This window comes from Dasypus novemcinctus, chromosome 7 (genome assembly GCF_030445035.2).
Source record: "Dasypus novemcinctus isolate mDasNov1 chromosome 7, mDasNov1.1.hap2, whole genome shotgun sequence".
Lineage (NCBI taxonomy): Eukaryota > Metazoa > Chordata > Mammalia > Cingulata > Dasypodidae > Dasypus > Dasypus novemcinctus.
In genome coordinates, this window is record NC_080679.1 from 4,075,356 (window position 1) to 4,089,743 (window position 14,388).

The following is a 14,388-nucleotide window of genomic DNA, read 5'->3' on the forward strand; positions in this document are numbered from 1 at the left end:
TCCCTAACGACTGGGATACTATAGTGATCATTTGGGAACTCAGTAAAATCCTGCCTTTTTGGCAAAATATGAATGCTACGGTCTCTTCCTTGACTTCTGTGGTAATGGGAAACCTGTAGAGAGGGAAGGCTCATTCTCTTAATGAGAAAAGAGATAAATGAAATGAGTCTTCTGATCATCCGAGAGAACATCGGCAAACTCATTGCTCACCACGGGGAGTTAGTACAGAAGTTAATTGTTTACTCAGGAAATTTAAAGACCAACAGAGAAGAGATGAGGCAAAGCAAAGCAGTAGCTGATTCAAAGACAGAAGTCTTAGAAATGCTGATTTATTTTTAGCATAATTTCAACATCTTAATAGTAATATTTTAAACATACAATAATTTACTTTCATCTATCCAACTCTCAGCTTCACGTATCAACACATGGCCAATCTTTTTTTTTTTTTTAATCTAAACTACCTCCTACTTCTCTCTTCCTCTATATTATTTAGAAGCAAATTCAAGACATCATAAAATATCTTCTGTAAAGACATCACAAAATATCTTCTATAAATTTAGTGTATATCTAAAAGATATAAAAAGGACTCATTGTTCTAGGTGTGATGAAAGTTTTATGGTTATGTCAAAAATGTCTTAATAGCATCAAATATCATGTGATGTTCAAATTTTCAATGTTTCAAAATAGTTTATTTTATTATATTTTTTTGTTTGAATCGGAATCCAAATTAGGACAACTCACTGCAACTGGTTGATGTTTTTTAAGTTTCTTTTATTCTGTATGCTTTACCTCCATAAATTTTTTCTTTGTCTTTTACCTGTGGAAGAAATATTCTTGACATGTTTTATTTTGTGTATTCATTTTTATATTTCAAGGTAAGAAGGGCCGCAAAGAAAGTAAGTCTGGGGCCAATGTAATTATCCTGGGTTTTTCGTTTGTTTTTATTTTTGTTGTTGGTTTTTCGTTTTGAATTTTTTCATACATTTTTGTTCTTTTTTTTTTTTTTTTTTTTTTGTAATTTTTTATCCTGGTTTTTGAAACATGTGGTTTCTTCTGGCTGTTTCAAAATGGGGAATGCAAAAGAGAAATTCAGGATGTGTGCATTCTAGCCTGTCTTTGTTCTCGGTTAGAACTCAAATTTAAACACTTCTGTGACTGTATATAGAAGAGGTTGAGATGTATGCAATTCCCTAGTGTTCAGGAGAACCTCTGAAGATGAAAGCCAGAAACACAAAGTTCTTTGGAGGACAAGGAAGGTATTTCTGATAAGTAACACTGACTGAGTGCCAGCTGTGTGCCAGGTCATAGGATCAGCTCTTGAAATGGATTATACATTTATTCTTCTTGACCAGAGCTCTTTTTAACAGAACAAAATGGCATAATCTAAAAAGGTCTTTAAATTGTCATAAAGCATTCACCCCTCTTTCTACTACCCAGAAAGTTCCACAGGGAAAAGGCCAGAAATGAATCCTTTACTTTACCTCTAGTACCTTGTAAAATAGGATAATTATTAATGATTTGTAAAAATTTTTCACTAGTGGTCTATTAATCCACTAGTTTGTAAAGAAAGGGAGGAGAAATGAAGTTAATTTTTATCACCTATTTGTGCCAAAATAGGCATTAAAAGTTTAAAGGAAAGATATCTGTTTCCTGTAATGGTGAGTTAGACTCATTCCTGCCACTGAGAATCACTCCTGAAAATGTGGATAGAATGCACTTTAAAATTGACCTAAAGGCACTAAGCAGCTACCAAGGCAAAGAAGAAGTGAGGAGTCAAGGTCCTGGAGAAGGAAAACTCAGTGAAATGAGCCCAACATCTGGTTCCACTTCCTCCCCGAGGCATTCATCATCATTGGCCCCAAAACTGATAAGTTGAGAACATGCCCCAGCTGAGAGGCTGAGAAGCATCTGGATCTTGTGGAGATGGAGGGACAGCAAAGAAGCTAAGTGTCTTCCAGAAAGGAGGGGCCTGGTCGAAACCCCAGGCATCCAGCTAGAATCATGAGCGGTTACTCTTTAAGGATAAGGGCTCACTGCAAATAGACCAGCCTCCCCAAAGACTGAATCACCTCAGTCCCAGATGGCATCAGATGATTTCCCTCCACCCTCATCTAACCCCTGAAGAACAACTAAAGCCTATTTGGAGGAAGGTAATATAATCCAGAATCTCAGTTTATGCCTAAACTTACTTATTCATAATGTCTAGTATTCAGTAAAAAGTTACCAGCTATGCCAAGAGATAATACTAAATGACCAAAAACTAAGCAATAAAACAGATAATAGAAGCAGATCTAAAGAAGATACAGATACAGGAATTATCACAGATTTTTAAATAATGGATTAATATGTTTGAAAATTAGTTAACAGCATGGATCATTTCAGCAAAGAGCTGAAAATTTTGAAAAGGAATCAAATAGAAATGTGAGAACTAGAAAATAAAATAAAATTAATAAATCATTAGATGGATTTACTAGCAAATCAGACACAACAAAATAGAATATTAGTGAGATGAAAAATGAATTGGTAGAAAATAGCCAGATGAGGCAATTAGAGGCAAAAGGATAACAAATACAGGAAAAGAGCACAACAGACATAGGGTAGATGATGAGAAAGTCTAATATACATGTAGTTAAAGTCCCTGAAAGAAACAGAACATAAGAGAGAACAATATTTGAAGATATGCTTACTGACAATTTCCAAAACAGTAAAAGCAGCAAGCCACAGAATCAAGAAATGTTACCAGCCTCAAGAAGAGCAAATAAGAAAGTCACAGCTTAGGTCTATCACAACAAAACTACTGAAAACAAAGACAAAACAATAATATTAACAGAAACTGAGATTGTAACAAAGAAACAAATAAAACTGGTAGCTGCCTCCTAACAGAAACAATGGAAGTCAGGAGACAATGGCATGACATCTTCTAAGCACTAAAAAAATAATTGCCAACACAGAATTTTATACCCAGCAAAAATGTCCTCTAAGCATAAAGGTAAAACTGAGAATTTTTCTAATAAAGTCTGAGAAAATTTACAATCAAAATATATAGGCTTAAGGAAAAACTAATAGAAGTTCTTCCATGAGAAGGAAATCATCTCAGATGGAAGCATGGAAATCAAGCAAAGAATAAACTAATGAGCTAATTATGAGTAAAACTAGGTGAGCACTGAGTGTATAGAATAGTGATAACCATGTTGTATGTCGTTTAAAATGTACATAGAATTAAAAGACACGAGAACAGTAGCATGGAAGTAAAAAGAAGCAACATATTCTCAGGACTGCATTGTGTTGAAAATACCAATTTATTTTAGAATTTTATAAGTGAAAGACATTTTTTTTTTAATTTTTTTTAATTAATTATTTATTTATTTTTTTAAATTACATTATGAAAAATATGAGGTCCCATTCAACCCCACCGCCCCCGCCCCCCACTCCCCCCACAGCAACACTCTCTCCCATCATCATGACACATCCATTGCACCTGGTAAGTTCATCTCTGAGCATCACTGCACCCCATAGTCAATGGTCCACATCATAGCCCAGACTCTCTCACGTTCCATCCAGTGGGCCCTGGGGGGATCTATAATGTCCCGTAATTGTCCGTGAAGCACTATCCAGGACAACTCCACGTCCCGAAAACGCCTCCACATCTCATCTCTTCCTCCCGTTCCCCACACCCAGCAGCCACCATGGCTACCGTTCCCACACCCATTCCACATTTTCTCTGTGGACATTGGATTGGTTGTGTCCATTGCACATCTATGTCAAGTGAGGGCTTAGATTCCATATGGGTACTGGATGCACTCCTCCCGCTTCCAGTTGTAGACACTCTAGGCTCCATGTTGTGGTGGTTGACCTTCTTCAACTCCATGTTAGCTGAGTGGAGTAAGTCCAATAAATCAAAGTGTAGGAGCTGAAGTCTGTTGAGGCTCTGGGCCTGGGTGTCATATTATCAGTCCAGAGATTCGAATCCCCTACATATATCTTAAACCCAGCACTGACTACAATTCCAATAAAGTAGCATGCAAGTCTTGTGAAAAGAGATCCCCTCTGAGTTCAATTCCATCACGCAGAAACACCAGCTCCAAAGAAGGGCTATCTGTCATGGCAGTGAACCCCTTCTGCCATGACCATAGAACCTGTGGGTCTGAAAGACATATTTTTTAAAAATTTCTCAGCCTAAGAGAGATTCCAAAAGAAGAAAAATGAATGTATAAGTAAGGAATTGATAGAAAAATGAAATTTAAAATGAAATTTAACATGCGGATGAGGAAGGATAGAAAATGGTACAAAAAACATTGAGTGAAAATAGAAAACAAATAGTAAAACAGTAGTTTTAAAGGCCTGAGAGTGGAAAAAATATATCTTCATGGCCCATATATATAAGGAACTTCTATATATCAACAAGAAAAAGTCAGAAAACCCAATAAGAAAATGGCAAAAGTCTTGGACAGGCTATTCACAAAAATGGTATCCAGATTTCAAGTAAATATGAAAAGTGTGCAATCTCATTAGTCATCAGGGAAATATAAATTAAAACCACAATGTGATGGAAAGTCTAAAATTTAAAAAGTCTGTGCTTACCAAAGCTGGCAAAGATGTGGAGCGATAGAACTCACTCCCTGCTGGCAGGAGCATAAATTGATACAAGCAATTTAGAAAACTGTTGGGGGTACCTAGTACAGCCAAAACTACTCATACTCCATGTCCAAGAAATTACTCTCCAGAGTACACACTGAGCAGAAATTCATACATACATACACCCCAAAATACTGATATCATTACCCCAGGGGCAGGCACAAAGGAGCGTTCACTGTATCTTTCCTTTTGCATAAAGCTTAGAAGTCAGGGAAACGGTTATTGCTGGGGAGAGGGGTGGGGTGCCTGGAAGCGCCCTGGCTTCTGAGCAGCTCTGGGTCTTCACCTGGTGGCTGCACAGGTGTGTTCACTTTGCGAAAATCCCACCAGTCGCACACTTAGGACTTAGCCCTTTTCTGGGTAGAAGTTAAACTTCAATAAAAGAGTTTATTTTAAAAAGTAATAGAGGCCAAGGGTCATTTTATTAGTTATGGTTATGTAAGTGCAGATATTCCAGGAAACTCATTATTAAAAACATGGTCTAGGAAAAAGATGAGGTAATGCCATTAGATACTGCTCTGAGAAAACGCCAGCGATTTTAATAGTTGGATAAAGTTGCAAGCTGGTGCAGTGCTGGCAGGTGATGGTGGGGGGCAGCGGGCACTCCCATCAGCAGGAATAGTGGGGGGGTGGGCAGGGGCGGAGGGAGCCGATGCAGACTCCCAGTCCCTTAACAGTGAACAGGAAATGCACTCCCAGAGGGAGTGGGGGCAGCCCACGGAGGAGATCGTGCCCCCTCCTCGCCCTAATTACAGCCAGCTCCGACCTGGGCTCCGTCTGCCTCCCTGGACACGTGGCCTTGTTTCCTTATTTGTTTGCTTGGGCTTGCAGGTTGGGCAAAGTCCACCGACTGGCTTTATCACGTTCATTAAGCGCTGGCCCACACAGACCCACAAGGGCCAGCTTTACGTCCCACCCCCGAGCTGTGCAGGGTCCCTCTGATGGAACTGCGGGAGCTCACCTGCACGGGAAGCCAGTGCCGGCCTCCTTGGACCGAGCGGGGAGAAGCACACAGGGCTCTGGGTGTGCAGGACCGAGCTGGGCTGAGTGCCCAGCACCTGCTCCCACCCTCACCTTTCAGTCTAAGGCACTCTTGCTCCTGAAGGGGCCGGTGAGGGACCGGAGAAACGGGGCCACCTGCTAATGGGGTTTCCGAAAGGTGGGACAGCACCGACCCCCCAGCAGGCGAGGCCCTGGCCTGGGCTCTGGGCGTCTCTGTGGCCTCTCTGGCTGCAGGGCTGACGGACGGTGGGCCCAGCCCGGCTCCGCGCACCCTGAGCCCCCTCGAAAGAAGAAAGGGCCTGGCCTTTGCCGTGGGGGTGCCAAGGGGGGTGGCAGGGCTGGCACGGGAGACGGGTGGGCTGGGTGGAGGGCCTGGGTGTGGCCAGAAGCTCTGTCCTGTGGACGTGGACAGACCCCTCGGCGTCCGTGGCCTCTGGCCCCTCCTGGGGTTACGGGGGTTGGAGACAGGTCTCCAGGGCCTTGCGGCTCTGCACAGCCGCCCTGGGGTCCTCCAGTGCACTTCCAAGGTGCTGGAATTGGAGCGCGGGTTCTTGCTGGGCCGATGGACTCAGAGCCGCCCTCCAGGGACCTTCCTGAGGGCCGGTGACAGCCCTGCGTAATGGAGACTCTCCAAGCTCGGCCGCCGTCGCAGCGTTAACAGTGCCATTTATAGAAGAGTTTTTAATGAGGCGATGTTCTCTCACGGTGCCGCTTTAGGCTTGGGCCTATCCTCTGGATTAAGTGGCTAATCGTGAAAAACACCCCTCGCTGTTCTCGGGAACGGTCCTGCTCCTCGCAGGTCTAGCTTGCTTTTCTATAGGGGGGTATTCATATTATGTATTATTAATGTAAGAGTGCCGCTGGAATTCCAATAGGTAATAGGATAAGGAAGGGCTAAGTCTTGAAAATACTGCTTTTTCCACAGTCAGGACTTTTCCAATGTTAAGAAAACAGCAAGCCTTAATTAAAAAAAAAATATTTTATCTCTAGGTTACTTAATTTTGTGCAGTGTTATGGGAGCACGCGAAAGATCGAATGGACTTCTGGTTCAACTTCCTTGTTTCACGGGTGAGGAAACTGAGGCACAGAGGCACGCCTCCCTTGTTCAAGGTACATAATTCTTAAGTGGCAGCACCTGGACCAGAGCCCCGTTCCTCCCTGGGATAGAGCAGGCGCAGGAAACGTCCATTAGTAACCCCAGCTTCGTCCTTGAAGACAGAGCGTTATTTACGAAGGCTGCCGGCCGCTAGCGTGAGGCAACTTCTGCGCTGCTTCCTGTTGCTTCACGCCTTTTTAAAAAATCAATACTGCATCTTCTCTCTGTGTGCCTGAGGATGGCAGAATAGTAAGAGTTGAGGTCAGGGAGTAGAAAATTCTGACTGAGGGGAAACTAACCCGACCACAGAGCTAACAGTGACCTGCTAGAATCCCGCCCCACGACCCGCACATGGCAGCAGGACCAGCAAGCTGTTTCTCTCCCGTGGAGAGCGGACGTTTTGACAGAGCCCATTGGCCGCCTGGACCATCAGCTCAGTAATTCTCACTCATCAGGTGTACCTGAGCATCCGCCCTGGTCGAAAGCTTCCAGGCTCCCTGTCCCTGGGCGGCTCCGGCCAACGGCATGGACTCCAGGAGGCTCCTCGTTCCCTTTCACAGGGAAGGTTCCCTGCCCCGTGACAGGTGCGGCCGCACGTGGGTGTCCATCTGCAGGTGTGCCCTTTCCAAGGCAGAGGGCAGCACCTGGGGTGGAAGAGGCCCGCCCGGCCCCAACCCTCGCCCTCTGCCTGGAGGACGCTGCGTCTGCTCGTTGGAGACTTACTTGGCAGACACGCTCCGCGCTCGTTTATTCTTCTTCCCTGGGACAGTCATTACTCCCTCTTTCTGCTTCAAGCTCAGCTGAGGTCTGGCCGACCAGCTGGAGCCTTGGGTCCTGCCCCTCAGAGCTGCATTTGGCCCCCACCCCCAGTGCACCCTGAGTGTGTCCCTACCCCTTAGGGGCACGGACCAGCCCCCACCCACCTCCCCGACAGGCGCTGAGAGCGCAGCCAGCTCCCCCTGCTTGCAGACACAGGAATTGGTGCACGTGACCCAGCTGTGACCACCAGGCCAGGGTCCCCAGAGCGGGCTTTTCAGTCTGCCCCAGCAGGGGTCCTGCAGGTACATTTGGCAGGACATTCATTTTCATCTGTCCCTGAAATCTAAAATTTCAAAAATATGACTGCAGTTTTCAAAATGGTCCCCGTGCCCAAGCAGCACCTTAAAATACCCAGGCACGTGGGCCAGGGGCCAAGGCTGGGGAAAGCTTGGGGGGTCATCTGCCTCGAGGCCCAGCCGTGGGGCGCTCCTACCCCTGCCCCCAGCTCTGGGGATGCCTGAGCTCCCTGAGCCCCGGGAGGTGCTCCCGTTCACCTCCAGGCTTTCCACGGGCAGTTCCAGGATCTGCTGTATCTCTGCAACCAGGAGACAGAGCTGGGGCGGTAGGACACCACCCGGGGCCACTGCCTGGGGTCAGAGGGGGCCTTCTGGCATCAGCCGGGACCCAGACCATCTGCCTCTGCTGCCTCCCGCTCCCCTTCAGGCGCACAGGCCAGTGAGCCGCGGGGCAAGAAGGCTGCAAGAGGAGGGCCGCCCAGTGCTCTGGTCTGATTGGCTCAGGGCTCTGCTGAAATACACCGTGTGCGTCCCACGTGACAACTGAAGCCCAGCGGTACAGGTTGAACTGTGTCCCCAGAACGCCTAGCCCAATCGGCTACAGGGTCACCGCAGACCGAATTCGTCATGTTAAAATGAGGTCAGACCATTAGTTCCATGTGCCCAGAGTCCCCATGAGAAGAGAAGTGACAGCGGGGAGAAGGCCAGGTAACCAGAGGCCCAGATGCAGTGCCACGGTTGTATTTCAAGGAACGCCAAGGGTTGCCAGCCAACGCCAGAAGTTAGGAAGTTTTCGCCGCTACCCCTTGCTTTCAGACTTCTGGCCTCCGGACTGGAGAGAACCAGCGCAGTTGGGATATTTCATCCCGAGAGCCCCAGAGGCTTGATCCGTGACCCTTGGCGATCGCTATAATGAGTTAGTGCTCGGGAACGCAGACTCGTTTCATCGAAACCCATTCATTACACCCCATCCCTTACTTCCTTAGGCTTTTATTTTCTCTCTCTTTTTTTTAATGTTACATTTAAAATACATAAGAGGTCCCCATATACCCCCGCCCTCCTCACCCCACTCCTCCCACATCAACAGCCTCTTTCATCATCGTGGCACATTCATTGCATTTGGTGACTACACCTTGGAGCACTGCTGCAGCACATGGACAGTGGTTTACATTGTAGTTGACACTCTCCCCCAGTCTACTCAGTGGGCCATGGCAGGACACACAATGTCCAGCATGTGTCCCTGCAGCACCACCCAGGACAACCCCAAGTCCTGAAAATGCCTCCACATCATATCTCTTCTTCCCTCAGCAGCTACCATGGCCACTTTCTCTACATCAATGCTACAATTTCCTTCATTACTATTCACAAGAGTTCCATAGAATATCAGTAAGTCTACTCTAATCCACACTCTATTCCTCCAGCCTGTGGACCCTGGGATGGTTATGCCCACTCCCCCTCTATATGAAAGGGGGTTTAGATTCCACATGGTTGATGGATGCAATTCTCCTGCTTATAGTTGTAGGCACTCTCGGTTCCCTGGTGTGGTGGTTGACCTTCTTCACCTCCCTGTTGGCTGGCCGGGGTAAGTCCAATAAACAAGAGGGTAGGAGTTTCAAGTCTGTTGAGGATCAGGACCTGGCTGTTACATGGACAGTCCAGAGATACAGGTCTCCTGAGTATACACCAACCCCAGTGTTCTGGAGTTCAGTGCCATGTCAGTTGGCCCTACTTCAGAGTTTGTGTTCCTGAATGTGATGGAGTTGGACTCAGATGTGACCTTTCTACACGTGCCTCTTCTGTCACTTTGACTTAGGCTGTTTGAACAATAGTCATTCTCTTGATGGAGAAGAAGAACAAGATAGCCCAGCCAGGGATTCCTCACAAGAAGAGGAAGTGATGTGGAGGTGTTTTTCCTCTTCCCCAGTACTGAAGATGTAGGTTAGAAGGGGAGAGAGGAAGAAAGTAGACTCCTTTTACTAAGCTGCCCCATCCATCATTTTAATTTAAAGTGGGAATTTAACTTAAAAATTCTTACTAATTTCCTCTTCGAACCACGGGGTGTTGGCTTTTAGATATCTGAACTTCTTGGCATTTCAGACTTGACATTTGCATCTACACAGTTTGCAAAGGGTAAAGGCAGAAAAAGCTGTAAACCCAGTCAACCATTCACTGCTATTCCAAATGGGTTGAGTAACTTCAAAAACCAGAGGAACTTGCTAGTGGAACCACGGACTTGGCTCTTTGGAATCCCAGGCTCTTGATAATGCATCTTTAAGGCTTTTCAGTTGCCTTCCTTACATATTCCTTCTGGGAGTGGACTTTAGTTTTGAGGAAATGTCCTATAAATTCAAAAACAAACTCACCAAAATGTGCCACCTCATTGCTTCCTCACTAAAACCACAGCTGCCTCGGTGGCACTTTGTCACCCTGCAAGCCACTGCCGGCACTTCCAGATGTGAATAAACTTTCCGGGGCTGGAGTGTGTGGACCGGCCTCCAGGCTAAGGACTTCCCAGGGGGCAGCTCCTTCCAACTGCAAATATGCAGGAGCAGTCGCCCCGCCTCTCGCTTCTCACCGTCTCTTCTCTAGTGATGCACCACGAGCCCGTCTGGACCCACCCCATGACCGAAGGCAGCTGTCGCCACCAGGAGTCCAGGCTGCCTGACCAGCGGGGCAACCAGCTGGTCAAATGGGGACATTTCTGAGAGTAAAGGATGGCATCAAAAATGATTTCATTATTATTACATTAACACGTACTTTGAAATGTGTTTATTGACCGACAGGCCTGACATGGCTGGATCCATGAAATAGTTCTGCAACAAATGAGTTTCAAAAATAACATCCCAGTTAAAAAAGAACATGTCTGTGTTAATTAGAACAGAGTAAAGGTAAATTCTTTATATTGGTTTTCTGAATATTAAAAATAATATAAGCAGATTTTTCTTGAAATATTTTCATTTATTTTAACATATCTTTGTCATTTTTCATACAATTCATCTTTTTTCCTCTGTTTTATCTTTTAATAATATTGTAATTTTACCCACATTTTCTTTTTATGCTTAATAAATTTGAAGTAGCCCACACCTTCAAATGATTCTTCTCTGCTGATTGTACATATTTTCTGAGAAAATACCCTCTTTATGGATCCCAAAATATCAAGTAAGCTCATGATTTTTGCTAAATGGAGATTACTTTTAATATTATTTTTCATATATAATTGTGTAAATATTTAAGGCCAAATGTTTTCACATGTTCAATCCCTATTCCTTTAGTCAGAGTACATTTTTTCATCAAACATAGCAATAATAAAACTGGTCAAAGTGTTTCTATTATTTATGATACTTTTGAATGTTTCACCATATTTAGAGCCTACAAAATTGTAAGGTTTCTCAATTTAATTCCATTTTGATACAGAATATAAATTTATTCAATTAAAAATAAGGGCTTCCTAAAAAGATTTTCCCCACAACTTGAGTTATACCCAAGCACAACAGAATTTTGAAATTAAATTTTTACTGGAGCACTCATCACTTAATGTGTTCAGTTACTCCTTTGCTTTTGGACCATTTAGATCAGGGGTTCTTAACCTTTTTTGTTCCATGGACCCCTTTCTAAGTCCACACTCTACTGTGTATTATTTAGTAAGGCTATCATGCCCACACCAAAATGTCCCCACAAGAATAATGTTTTTTTGAGATTCATTTCAAGCTCATGGACCCCCTGTTAAGAACCCTTGATTGCTATTTATTGTAATTACTGATAAAGTCGGCTTAAATCCATCCATCTTGATGTTCTTAATTTTTGTTTGTTTTTATTTTTTTCAATTTATCTTCAAAGAAGTTTTAGGTTACAGGTAAGTCATACAGAAAATAAAGGAGATTTTCATATACCCAAGGGCCCCCCTCTTGCCCAATCCCCCCTATTAAAACATTATCTTGCTATTTTTTTATTTGCCCCATTTGACTTGTCCCCTCCCCATTTTTATTAATCAAGTCATTTTTTATTTTTCCATTTTATTGGGTATATCTAGACACACATTTTTGTATTTTTCTTTCAGAGGTTGCCTAGAGATTCTCTACGCATCCTTGATTTTGTAGCATGTATTCCACATCCAGAGCAAGGCGAGCGTGGGGCCGTGTGGGTGCTCCGCGGGTGCAAGGGGTGTGCTAGGGGCAGCCCCCCGCTGCCGCACCCCAGGTCTGCCACAGCTCCGGGCCTGACCACGCCCGGCCCTCCACGGGCTGCTCCCACCCAGAAGGGGCACGGGGGGCACAGCAGCTTGTTCTTACCCACCCACCAGGAGTCCTCTGGCGACAGACTGGGCTTGGGGTCCCCGGTAGCAGGCTGAGCCTGAGGAGCCTGCCCTGGAGCTGCAATCCCAGGACCCTCCTGCCCACGCCCTCCTCTCTCCCAGAGGTTAGACCAGCATCGCCGTCGATGAGTTCATTTCAGATCTTGTATATCTCAGTTCTGGAACGTCTGCTTGATCATTTAAACAGCCATCAATTCTTCATGGAATTTCTCCAGATTTTATTTTGTCTATCTTTTCTCTATGTTCTTTAACGTATTAATCATGTTCTTATTTTATTTTATTTTATGTATTATATTATTTTATTTTATTTTGTTTTATTTTATTTTATTTTATGGTACCAGGACTGGGGATTGAACCCTGGACCTCATGTGTGGGAAGCTGGTGCTCAACCACTGAGGTACACTGGCTCCCTCCCACAAGTTGGATTTTTCATTTGTTTGCTTGTTTGCTTTATTTTTAGGAAGTACAGGGCATTGCTCCCTGGGCCTTGTATGCGGGAAGCAGGTGCTCAACCATTTAAACTACATCAGCTCCTGCATTTTTATTTTAAGTCCTCATTTGCTAACTCTGATATCTGGGTCATTTGTGAATCTGATTTTCTTGTCTATGGATTAAAAAATCGTAGAGAGAGACATCATTTTCCTCCAAAGAGCTTACATTTTCTAATGATTTCAATGACTGTAGCCCTTCTTGTTTCTTCCTGATTTGGTTTCTCTCTGGTTCCTTGAAAAAGTTATTTTTTAATAGTTTGTTTAGATTTTATAATTGTTCTTGGCAGGAGGATTGAAGAAATAGAAGCTAATTCATCATGCTTGGAAACCAACTCTCTCTTCCTCGATTTTAGACAGATTTCAATGCCTTCCTGTTTATGGCTTTGCTTTCAATAATTGTACTCGCTAAAAGCTTCAAAAGCTAAAGTTCTTTGACACTCCATTCAGTGAATAAAGATTTTTAAATGACTTTTAAAATTAAAGAGCCCTTAATAGCATTGTAGGGCATTTCGGTTGATTAACAGAACTCAGACATTCTTAAAATTAAATTTATGCTGAGTAACAGAGTGAAAAAAATGTACTGCCATGATATGCACTTTTATTCAACACAAGCTTTATCACAAAAATTTTCTAGAATTCACTTATTCTAACTGGGTGTGCTTGCATACATACATGTATGCATATGTATGTGTATTAACATATGTAAGTGTAGAACTTGATGGCTATAGCTCTAGTTCAATGGGTAGACTATTGCAGTTTGGTTGACAAAATTATGAATTATGTTTGTGCCATAACCAATTCCATTCCTGAGACTTCTTAATTTAGCAAGAACTTTGCTTTTACCCCAACTCTGTGCTCCACCAAACCTTGTACTTTTATTATCACTGCAAAACAACTAATTTTATTGCAAGGCTGAACTTTTTTGACTGAATGGTATTCACAGTATACAGAGGTTTCCCCTTCAAGGGATAACTTTCCAAGGCTTTCCTTTGATTCCATGAATTAATTTTTTAAAATAGGACAATTTGTTGGAATTACTGTTATTATTTGGTTTGAAGCCTCTGATGACTCTGGCTGTGAGGGAAGAATGCCGCCGTCTTTCACGGCTGAGAGGCCCTCCGTGGCTGGCCCGGCGCACCGGCCGCTCTAGCCCTGCCCTCCCTGTGGGCACGGGGAAACTTGGGACTGAACATGAGCAAAATTAACTTAGAAGGAGATCGAAACGGAGAGTCATGTTTCACGCTCTGCATCCGTACGCATTACAGCGTGGGTTTTGGGTGCAGTTTTTAATAAATGTCGACGAACACTTTAAAGTAGGTGCTGATCCTTTTTGAGCACACTTGTGTCCTCTGATTTTCATAAATGTCGACAAACGCTTTACGCAGTTTCCATATTCATCAACTTTATTGAGAAACAAAGGAGCACTTATTTTTTTCAAAAGCACGCACGTACATTTTAAGACTTACTGTGCTGAAAGGATTCATTGCAAATTTAAAAAGCATTGCCAAATAATAAACTAAGTAAATTGTTTGAGATCTTTTCCATTTGAAAATGGCCTTTTGGCGACTACAGCACTTGCTTCCCATGAGCTCAACTCACACCTGCCTGTTTCCCCACCTGGGGGTCTGGGGTCCTTCGGGCACCTTTCGGCCCACAGCGAGGGCCACGGGCTGTGGGGCAGTGGTCTGGTACGCCAGGTGGCACACCGACCACATCTTCCCCCATGGCCCCCCAGAAGGGCTGAGCTCACCCCTGGGCACAGTGCTCCCCTTGAGATGAGAGCACCTGGGAGCTCTC